The sequence below is a fragment of the Notothenia coriiceps genome, unplaced genomic scaffold (assembly GCF_000735185.1).
Source record: "Notothenia coriiceps isolate Sejong01 unplaced genomic scaffold, NC01 NC01_scaffold00032015, whole genome shotgun sequence".
Taxonomy (NCBI): domain Eukaryota; kingdom Metazoa; phylum Chordata; class Actinopteri; order Perciformes; family Nototheniidae; genus Notothenia; species Notothenia coriiceps.
Window position 1 is genome coordinate 2949 of NW_011364716.1, and position 10679 is coordinate 13627.

The window sequence follows — 10679 nt, forward strand, 5'->3', positions numbered from 1 at the left end:
CTTCATCTGGTTAAAAAAGCAGCAGAAACATTTAAAATGTGGCTTAAAACTGGTCCATATATGACAGCTTCTTGCAGTCAGCATACACTCAAAGGGGATACGACAGCTTCACAGAAATTAACGATTTATGGCATCCTACTTCCCAAGGATTTGAATTTCAAGACATAAGACCAATTATGGCCCTTATTCCAAGGTAAACTAAGAACAGAAGAGCCTTACTTAACCGTTTTTGATTCAATGCCTTTCAAGACTTTTCCCTACAGGATCAGACAGTAGAGTTGTTTCATTAAAAGTCATATCGCTTCAGCTTTTTTGTGAGTGTGTACCTGAGTGTGTTTCCGCAGGCTCTGATGAGCTGCACGATCTCCTTGTGCCGAAATCCCTCCACCGTCTCCTCGTTCACACTGGAGATGGTGTCCCCTGCACACACACACCACACACACACACACACACACGGTCAGCATGCACTTCTTTTACTGCTGCAGGATTGATTGATTGCATGAAACGTCAACATGTGCAGCACAAATGTGAAGACGTGGCTGATTAATGAACTGCAGCAGCCACGTGTGTGTGTGTGTGTGTGTGTGTGTGTGTGTGTGTGTGTGTGTGTGTGTGTGTGTGTGTGTGTGTGTGTGTGTGTATTTATATATATGTGGTGTGAACTCTGATGTCTTTGTGAGGTTTCTGCACAAAGCTTTTATTCTGCTCTTTCAAAACCCACCGCCATGTGATGCAGTCAGAGAGCCGTGAGGACACTTGGTGAGGAATGTAGGAAGTGCAACTGAAGGTCTGAATGGAGGAAGAGGAGCAGGGTCCTCTTCCTCCTTTAGTGACGGAGACGTTAGACTGAGGTCAACGAGGTTAAAACCAGAGACAGTGTATAGACCGCTGACGTGCTCAATAACACGTCGATGCCCAGCCTCAGATTCTCAGTGTGAGAAGTCATCACCAGACAAAAGGAGAACAGAAACGTAAACCTAATTTTAGGTTTTAGGTCATCTGAATAACTCTTATTTTTGCGACTGTAAGGAAATACAGTTCTGAGTATCCTGGCAAGACAGTATTGATTTTAAGATGCTGCCTTTTGATCATGTCCGCACATCAAGACAGGGAAGTTTTTAGCTATTTTAACGTTGTTTAAAGCCACTTTTTGCACCCATCACTAAGCAGGGGACAGAATCAATCATCCTGGCCTTAACATTATTGCATCCGGATAATAATCAAAAAATGCTTAAAACTCTTAAAGAGACACTAAAAGCATACTTTGTTTGCGCTGCATCCCAGATACTTTGTCCCACTGCTTAAAATAAAAACACCTGATGCAGGTTTGTTCTTATTTGACAGGATAGTTTGAGTTTGAGTGGGATCATGTCTTCACTACAATGACAGCAAGTTGGAGAGCAATTTGTAAAAGCATTCACAATCCCTCTGGAGTGAAGAAGTAACCTATAAGTACTTCATATCAACAGACGAGCTGCGGTGGAGCAGAAGTTACGTAACACTATAAAAAAGGACTTAAGCAAAGTACATTAACCTTAAAATTAGACTCAGTGCTTTACTTAGTGAGCGAGTCTTTTGAGTGTGTGTTCGAAGCATTACGTGTTGAAATGCTATGTTTGATCATATAAAACCCGTCGCAGCAAGTTCGTGAATGTCATGCCTCAGTAAGCGCTCCATTGTATTGGTCACACCGATACACGAGACACAATCAAAAGAAGAACGGATCTAAAAAGGTGAAGGAACTTGTGAAATATGTCCTCTTTTTAAAACCTGGCCGTCACATTTTCCAAAACAGACGAGTGACGTTTGCCAAATAAAAATATCACTTCCTCTAAAACCGAGCGGTTGTGTTTGCTCTTCTGTTTTTGGCACTTTGGTGAGAGGAGGTGTCAGAGAGGTGTCGTCTGGAAATACACACACTGAGTCGCTTGTTGGCTGGAAAATGAGAGGGCGTATTTCACACACACACACACACACACACACACACACACACACACACACACACACACACACACACACACACACACACACACACACACACACACACACACACACACACACACACACACACACACTCTCTCTCTCTCTCCCCCACACACACACACACACACACACACACACACACACACACACACACACACACACACACACACACACTTTAGGCTTTCATCACAGAAACTCACCGACTTTAAGTCCCGCCTCCTGCGCCGGGCTGTCCTCGTGCACTTTGCACACAAACGTGCACATCTCCACCGAGTTCTGGTCCTCATGGTGCAGCCCGTACGTCTGAGGAGAGACAACACACACTCTTTATTAAGGCTTTCTTCTGCTGCAACATTTCATTTAACTTCACAGGGAGAGCGCTGTCAAGTTATTCACGAGTTATCAACACATTACATCACGTGGTGTCACCTGTGAGACGCTTTTACCCAAACACACAGCAGCGACATGCCAACTGTCCTCCCTTTTGACTATTCAAGTTCCAAGGCTTTTTTGTCATTAGTACGGCAGCCACGGTGTAGATATGTTGATGAAAAACTGAAGTCACAGGCTCCTTCAACAGAGCAACATATAACAAATAAAACAGTGCAAGGAAATAGAAATATTGCACGAAGAGTCTATAAGTAAATTGAGAGACTATTTCTGTACCGCAGCACCTCGACAGATGAGGTAAAGTCCCCCTAAAACAACTTAAAGAGGACATCATTATAATCGAAGATGCCAATATTTTGAATGCAGGACTTCTACTTTAATGAGGGGTTTTTCTAAAACTTTATTTTTGCCATTTTTACTCAGAGATCTGAGCACTTCTTCCTCCTCTGATAAATATGTCCGTGGAGTTTTATGGCTTTGTTTCTATTTCTGATTGGATGTTCCCGCCCTTCCTACAGGAAGTGATGTCACTCTGAGCATCTCCAGTTTGTCCTCTGGTGCCGAGTTCAGGGTCCAGTATGCAAAAAAGGATATTTGCCTGTCAGCTATATTTGCGTGGTTATAAGTTTATCTTGCAGGCGGCCGAGCAGGAAGTGATCTGAATCTTTGCAAATTTTCCGAAACAGTCAAACATGGATGTGAGGTTGTGATACGGTGTGTGTGTGTGTGTGTGTGTGTGTGTGTGTGTGTGTGTGTGTGTGTGTGTGTGTGTGTGTGTGTGTGTGTGTGTGTGTGTGTTCTGCAGATACACTCTGGTGACTGAAAGAAGGAAGAGCGTGCAAACTCATGTGGAAGTAAACAAAAACAGTTTCCAAGGTAACTAAATATCATGTTCACAAATACAGTCTAAAGAAATCAGGTTATCGTTGTCTGATCGAGCAAAGGAGAGAAGTGAGGACTGCTGACTGGAGAGTCAAATATAACTGATAAGAGGCGAGGGTCCAATGCAGGACACACACACACTCTACACACTGTCCAGGTACTCAGAGCGCATAGTGTGTGTTCATGTCTGTTTGAAAAGAGGAAGACTTTGCATGTTTTGCCTCCTCACGTCCGCTGATATGATCTGCACCACTTCCTCTCATTATTCAGGTCTCATGTAATCAGAGTTTCAAAACGGAGTTATTGTGCAAAAAGTATTCCTACAATCTACACCAGTGCTGCTCTGACCTGAACATCAGCAGGAGAGGACTCTTTAAAGTAGAGACACTACATACTGATATACACCTGAACATCAGCAGGAGAGGACTCTTTAAAGTAGAGACACTACATACTGATATACATCTACTATTTAAAGAACGGTGCGTTCGCTGCAGGACGGTCAGACTGTGAACAGGTTTTTAACACGTGAGAAAACAACGCGGCTGAAAATCAAAAACCGCCTGGAGAGAAACAGAGAGTTTCCTCTGGAGTCATGTGACTGCGTGACCTCTGACCCCCAACGCACGGTCGGATTAAAGGATTTCAGGATGAGACGCTTGAGTTTATCACAGAAATCCTGTTAAAAGCACTCCAGAGGTTCCCCCCCCCCCTCTGATAAAACACAGATGCTAATCCTCTCACCTGGATTTCAAAGCCAAACGCCTCCTCCTCTTTCTTCTCCAGCACCACCACCTTCCTGCAAAACAACAAGCAAATCATTTTTATGATATATACGTATATTTTGTGTTTGTTAAAGAAACCCTATTACGCTCTTTGGGAGTGTTCCTGTAGGTTTTGGCGACTCCTTTGTTTACTTCCAGAACATGGTGACATCACTATGGAACACTTGCGCTCTTATTGGCTCCAACACATTGTACATAATAGGCTAAGGGGCGGGACATCTCTAGGCTGTTGACCAATCACAACAGAGCCGGCCAGCTAACCAATCAGAGCAGACTAGGCTCTGGGCTCGCAGGAAATAATACTTTTAAAGTACACAATACTCCCATTTCTTCACGAAAAAGGACAAAAAACAAACGTATTAATCAGTTATTATTCAAGCTGACCTTTATGAAGTGTGTATTTGAATTTCTAACACACATATTTAATAATCTCTTTATTTTATAGCCCACAGGATAAATCTATAATGAGTTAATTGTTAGTATCCCTAAGAACTGAAAGCCCTTTATCCACTGGGTAAAGATGGTGATTGTTGTGCGTTATTCTGTGAGCGAGCCGGTGAATATGTAATCCGTCTTCCTGCCCTTCGCATGAGAGCAGCAGTGTTCCCGCCGTACAGACGCGTACTGTACGTCTGCAGGAAACAGAGCCGCTCTGTGCCGCGCTGAGATATCTGCTTATGAGAGTTAGATAGAGAGGAATCCAGAGCGACGTCTCCTCCGCCTGCGCACAACTCTGAATATCATGAATACTGACGGGCACAGAAAGACGCAAGAGGCTGTCCCACATTTATTTAAGCGATTTCATGATTCAGTCTAAAAGGTTAGAATACTGAGGAATCACTCGTCAAAACATTTTACTGGGGAATCCAGAGGGACGTAAACATCTCCTCTCAAGTAGATCCAAAAAACTCTGCAAGAGGCTAGGTGTCCCGCATGATTTGCTCCATAAAACATCGGGCTGATCAATTCATCGTATTTTAATCGCAATAACGATTTTGGCTTGCAACGATTATGAAAACAACGCGATCGAAATAAAACGATTATTTTTATAAATACTTTTTTTTATTGGTTTTTGAGTTGAATTTTACTTAAAGTTCAGGGTAATCAACTGTTAAAAACACAGTTCACTTTTTTTTTCAATAAATGGGTGTTTTCAAAGTAAATGGATAATCGTTTTGAATAATCGTGATATCAATTATTGACCCAAATAATCGAGATTATGATTTTTGCCATAATCGAGCAGCCCTAATAAAACGGTGAGGAATCAAAATATCCTAGAGCCCATGACGATGTCTATTTATTTGAAACAAATTCTGAGATCCAAGTATTCACTTCATAAAAGTATCAAACAAGAGCAACGTGAAACTAAGAGGCAGAAAAAGCAGAAAGACTATAAATCCCACGGAGCGTTTTATTGATTTTACACATGATTCGATAAAACATCGGAAAACTGTGAGAAAGAAAAGTCCAAATGTCCCAGAGTGATGCATTCAAGTGTCTCCATTTATCTGACAAGTAATCTAAAACCCATACATATTCCCTTCATGATAAAACAGAAGCCCCCGGCCTGCGTATGTCCAATACAACTGTGAATATCATGAGACTCTGAAGCCCACATGTATCTGGTCTTAAAAGTGGAAACTGACGGATGTTACTCACGATTCTCTCCGGATGTGTTATCTGTGATCTAACACCCATAAATATCGACTTCATGATCTTATAGAACTGAGAAAAGCCTCACATTTTAGTTTGAGAAGGTGGGGAATCCAGAGCGCTGTGTGTGTGCGTGCGTGTGTGTGTGCGCGTGTGTGTGTACCTCTGTGGTTCAGGAGCCAGAGTTAATGGTTTCCACTTCTGCAGCCCACCGCCCTGGAGGAGAAAACGAAACATTATTCGAGTGAAACACCTGCGTGACGTTAACCATGACTCATCAGGATTTCCCCCAACACACAAACACACACACACACAAACACACTAACCGGTCCAGCCGGGTAAAACACACACACACGTGTTTGTGTTGCCTGAAGCGTCAGAGAGCAGAGACCTGAAAGTCCAGTCGCGCTGCTCCGTGTTTACTTCACTGTCACAACATTAGGATCAAATTAGCCCCAGTTCACACAGATGATGCCTTCAGGGACTCGCACTAACGATGCCTTCAGGGACTCGCACTAATGACCAGTCTGACACTAAGCACCATTAGGGGAAGTTTGTCAGGAAACCCAGACAGAGGAAGTATCACTGAAGACAAAGTTTAGACTCACGAGCACGCATTACAAAGTCTGTCATGTTTATACACTTTGTTTTGATCCTTACTTCTTTATTCTATTCAAGAGCAACCGTCTCAGTTCCCCCTGTGAGTATTCAAGTATTTCTGATGCTGAAGTCAGAAGGAAATGACTTAATGTTGGGAAGTGTTTTGTCTCAATGGAAACAGATTTCTTTATTCATTAAAAGTTAAAGTAATGTTTGAAGCATAAATCTATTTGAATGCGGTTTTTACAAGTTGTATTTTATAATAACGTGACTGTCTTTTGGGAACTAAGGACATAATATTTCGGGACATTTTATGGACAAAAACATCAATTAATGTAGAAAATAAGCTCCAGGTTAACCCATAAAGAACTGAGTGTAGACCTTAAGACTTCCAGATGTTATTTAATTAAAAAGGACGGAAATATAATCAAGAAAATGTTTTAAAACTCCAACACGTTTGAGTTAACTGGAAACATTTGAAAAATAACTGAAAGGTTACAAATGGTTAATAAACGTATGAATTAATCGCCTAATCAGCTGTTATTATTATAAACATCATATTTGTAAGGGTGCAACTAACACATTTCCCAGATGAATTGATGTTTTGATTTATTAAATGTCAGAAAATAGGGAAAAACGTTCATCCAAGTCTTAAAATGTCTTGTTTCGTCAGAGAGAGAAGCAGCAGATCTCCAGATTTGGGACATTTCTGCTTGAAATATCAGCTGTTTTTGAAGATATCTGTCCGTCTGCAAATGCGTGAACGTCCGTGGACAAGTTCTACTTTCTGCTGTAAACACGACTCACTCACAATAAGCTCTTTGAGAGATAGAGCGTCTACCTGAGTGTGGGAATACGGAAACGCTCCGTGTGCAGGAAATCTCTCAAAGAAAGAAGTCTCTGTGACGTCTCTCTACGCCCTCACAGGCCTGCAGCTCAAAGAGGGCTTTATCCAGAGTGTGTGTGTGTGTGTGTGTGTGTGTGTGTGTGTGTGTGTGTGTGTGTCCCCACCCGTGTGTGTGTGTGTGTGTGTGTGTGTGTGTGTGTGTGTGTGTGTGTGTGTGTGTGTGTGTGTGTGTGTGTGTGTGTGTGTGTGTGTGTGTGTGTGTGTGTCCACCCCGCTGCATGCGTTCTTGTGCAGTTACGTCCTTTGCCTCTATCTCCTTATGACAACACATCTGAATAAACTTGAGCTGGGTATGGCCTGAGCCCTTTTAATGCCCTGCACCTGTCACACACACTGCTCACACACCCCGCTCACACACACACACACCGCATGTCTACCTAGGACAGTCTGAGGACACACACCGAGCAACAGTACAGGCAGAAGTACTTCTCAACTTAAAGTGGAGTACTATTAAAATACTCCATTACAAGTCAAACTCAAAGTAAAAGCAGAATGTCTCTTTTTGACCGTTTTATAGAAAATTATTATTCTCTTTAATCACCAATGCATTTCATATAGTTTTATTATTATATTTTGTCAATTATAAGACCATTTTAGTAACATTTGAAAATACTGTGTTGGTAGAGTAAGTAGTACACGACTGCAGCATATCATGTGCTTTTGTACAAAGTATCTAGAAACTATGAGTGTTAAATAATTGAGCAAAAAGTACAATATTTGTCTCCAAAATGTAGTAAATTAGAAGTATATGTAGCATAAAATGGAAATACTCAATAGTAGCATGTCCAAATATTACTCTAGGACAATACATGAGTAAATGTTACATTATAACACTGCCTTATTTTTCAATTTGCATTTATTTATACAAGACATACAAGAGCACATAAGCATGGACAGAAACACACAAGCACAATAAAATCACAATTGCAGATATTTACAGATACAAGAAATAGGCACAGACAGTCAGAAAAATAAAGATATAACCCCCAATCCAGTTTATAATAGAATACGTGATTGTCCAGTAACATGTTTAACAGATTTAAAGATTTTTCTAGAAGTTTTTTTACATTCCTCTTTGGTTTAGTTTTTTGTCCTATCAAGGATCTGAAATGAAAGTAATGGATTATGTAATATAACTTTTACTTTCCTACCATTAAGCAATCGCAAAATGCTGCAAATTGATAAATACAAGTACATGGCAATAAGAAGCACAGATAATGCAGAATGTGAGCGTTTAAAAGGTGGGAAGTAACTAAGTACATTTAGTCAAGTACTGTACTTAAGTACAATTTAGAGGTACTTGTACTTTACTTGAGTATTTCCTTTGTATGCTACTTTGTACTTCTACTCCACTACAGTTCAGAGGTAAATGGTGTACTTTGACTCCACTACATGTATTTAATACCTTTAGTTACTTCACAGATGTGGATGAATGATGTGAAATATAATAAAGTGTTAAATCAGACTTTAGTTCCACCTGGAGTAAATCCACAAGCTACCCTGCAGTATACAAAGTCATTCAAACTAGCTGCACCTTTACCAGCTTTGAGAACACTTTCATGATCAATCATTATAAAACATATCATATCTATTATTCTGAAATGGACCAATCTGCACAATGACTACTTTTACTGTCGCTACTTTCACTATATTTTGATGAGAATACTTTTCTACTTTTACTTGAGGAACATTTTGAATGCAGGACTTTTACTGTAACAGAGTATTCCTACACTCTGGTACTTCTACTTTGACTCAAGTACAAGATCTGAGTACTTCTACTTTTACTCAAGTACAAGGTCTGAGTACTTCTACTTTTACTCAAGTACAAGATCTGGGTACTTCTACTTTTACTAAAGTACAATATCTGAGAACTTCTACTTTTACTCAAGTACAAGATCTGGGTACTTCTACTTTTACTAAAGTACAATATCTGAGTACTTTTACTTTTACTCAAGTACACCATCTGAATACTTCTCCCACCTGTGTCCCACAGATCATCCAGAAGCCCTCTTATGACCTGAAGCAGCAGCTGGCCTCCTACTCAAAGCGAGTGGCAGGCTCCGTCACTGAGCTCATCCAGGCTGCAGAGGCCATGAAAGGTAGTTTAACCTTTGACCTCTGCCACAACACAAAGACAACAGAACCAAATGAAACTCCTCAGGGTGTCGCTTCCCGTCTCAATTTACCTCTAACAATGTTCTTATTGATTCGCCTGAATGGCACTGCATGTAGCTGGATATTTATAGGAACACACTGTTTAAGTAATATTCCTAATTTACAATATAACATATATTTGAATTAGATTGAACTGTATTGTCATAGTACTTATGCAATGAAATGCAGTTAAAGTCTAACCAGAATTGCATGAGAAGCAGTAAAGAAACATGTTTTTTATAGTATAATATAAGTGTTTTCATATTACAGATGTAAAAAAGTTAAAGTATTTACAGTATGAACTATATATTGGTATACACATTATAAAAAGTAGTCTAGAACTTAATATAAATGCACTATAATGCTGTTATAAATAAAGACAGTATATAGCATAAACCTGGAAGTTAGCATCACAAGCGCTCCCTACTAAAATATATTGGATTTTGGTTTATTGCAGAAAATAACATAAAAGCAAACACACGTTTTGTTCATCACCATAATCTCCACATATTAACACCACTTTGATGAATTTTGAAATACAAATGCAATCAGCAGAAGTGAAAAAGCTAACATTAGGCTATAGAGGAACTGCAGCACCGCTAAGCTAAAGGTGGCTAATGTTCGGGGTGATGAAGTTTAGTCGTCTCATTAAGTCATTAGTTACCAACCGCTGGTTTTATGACACATAGAAGCTCCAGACATTCACCAGTGGGGTATTTACCGATGTATTTAATGTTTAAGAACAGCCATCTGACCAAAAACACGTTCAAAAAACCTTTGAGACGAGTGACAGGAAGTGGTAAAATGCTAACTCTTTTTGGGGTTAAATGACTCATCACTGCACCGCTGTATGGAAAGAATAATTATGAATACATTAAAGACCGTTTATGACACTTATATAAATAAAGTTTTATAAATAGAATAAGGAACTAAGAACAATGTGCAAAGTCAGCTACTGGGTAGTGTGTGTGTGTGTGTGTGTGTGTGTGTGTGTGTGTGTGTGTGTGTGTGTGTGTGTGTGTGTGTGTGTGTGTGTGTGTGTGTGTGTGTGTGTGTGTGTGTGTGTGTGTGTGTGTGTGTGTGTGTGTGTGTGTGTGTGTGTGTGTGTGTGTGTGTGTGTGTGTGTGTTGTTTAAGCCACTTGGTGTACATCTTACTGAGTATCAGAAAAGGCAGGCAGTAAATCACACGGCCTTGTAAGATGTGAGTGTTGAATAGCCCGGCAGCAGGTCTTATTTTGAACCCTGGCAGTCATTTTCAGTGGGATTAGTTCAGAGTCCCCTCAGAGTACTACAGTTTCTAACAGCGCGGGATACCCCCCCCCCCCCC

General features: G+C 40.5%; 1 long non-coding RNA gene across 1 annotated transcript; it reads right to left on the minus strand.

Annotated features, from left to right (window-relative positions):
• Window positions 1-331: 331 nt before the first annotated feature.
• On the minus strand, window positions 332-5900 carry LOC104960586 (uncharacterized). The gene is made up of 4 exons (XR_800005.1): window positions 5854-5900; window positions 3997-4051; window positions 2184-2286; window positions 332-420 (listed from the first exon to the last, which is right to left on the minus strand). It is a non-coding gene; the product is annotated as an uncharacterized lncRNA (long non-coding RNA).
• Between the last annotated feature and the right edge of the window lie 4779 nt (window positions 5901-10679).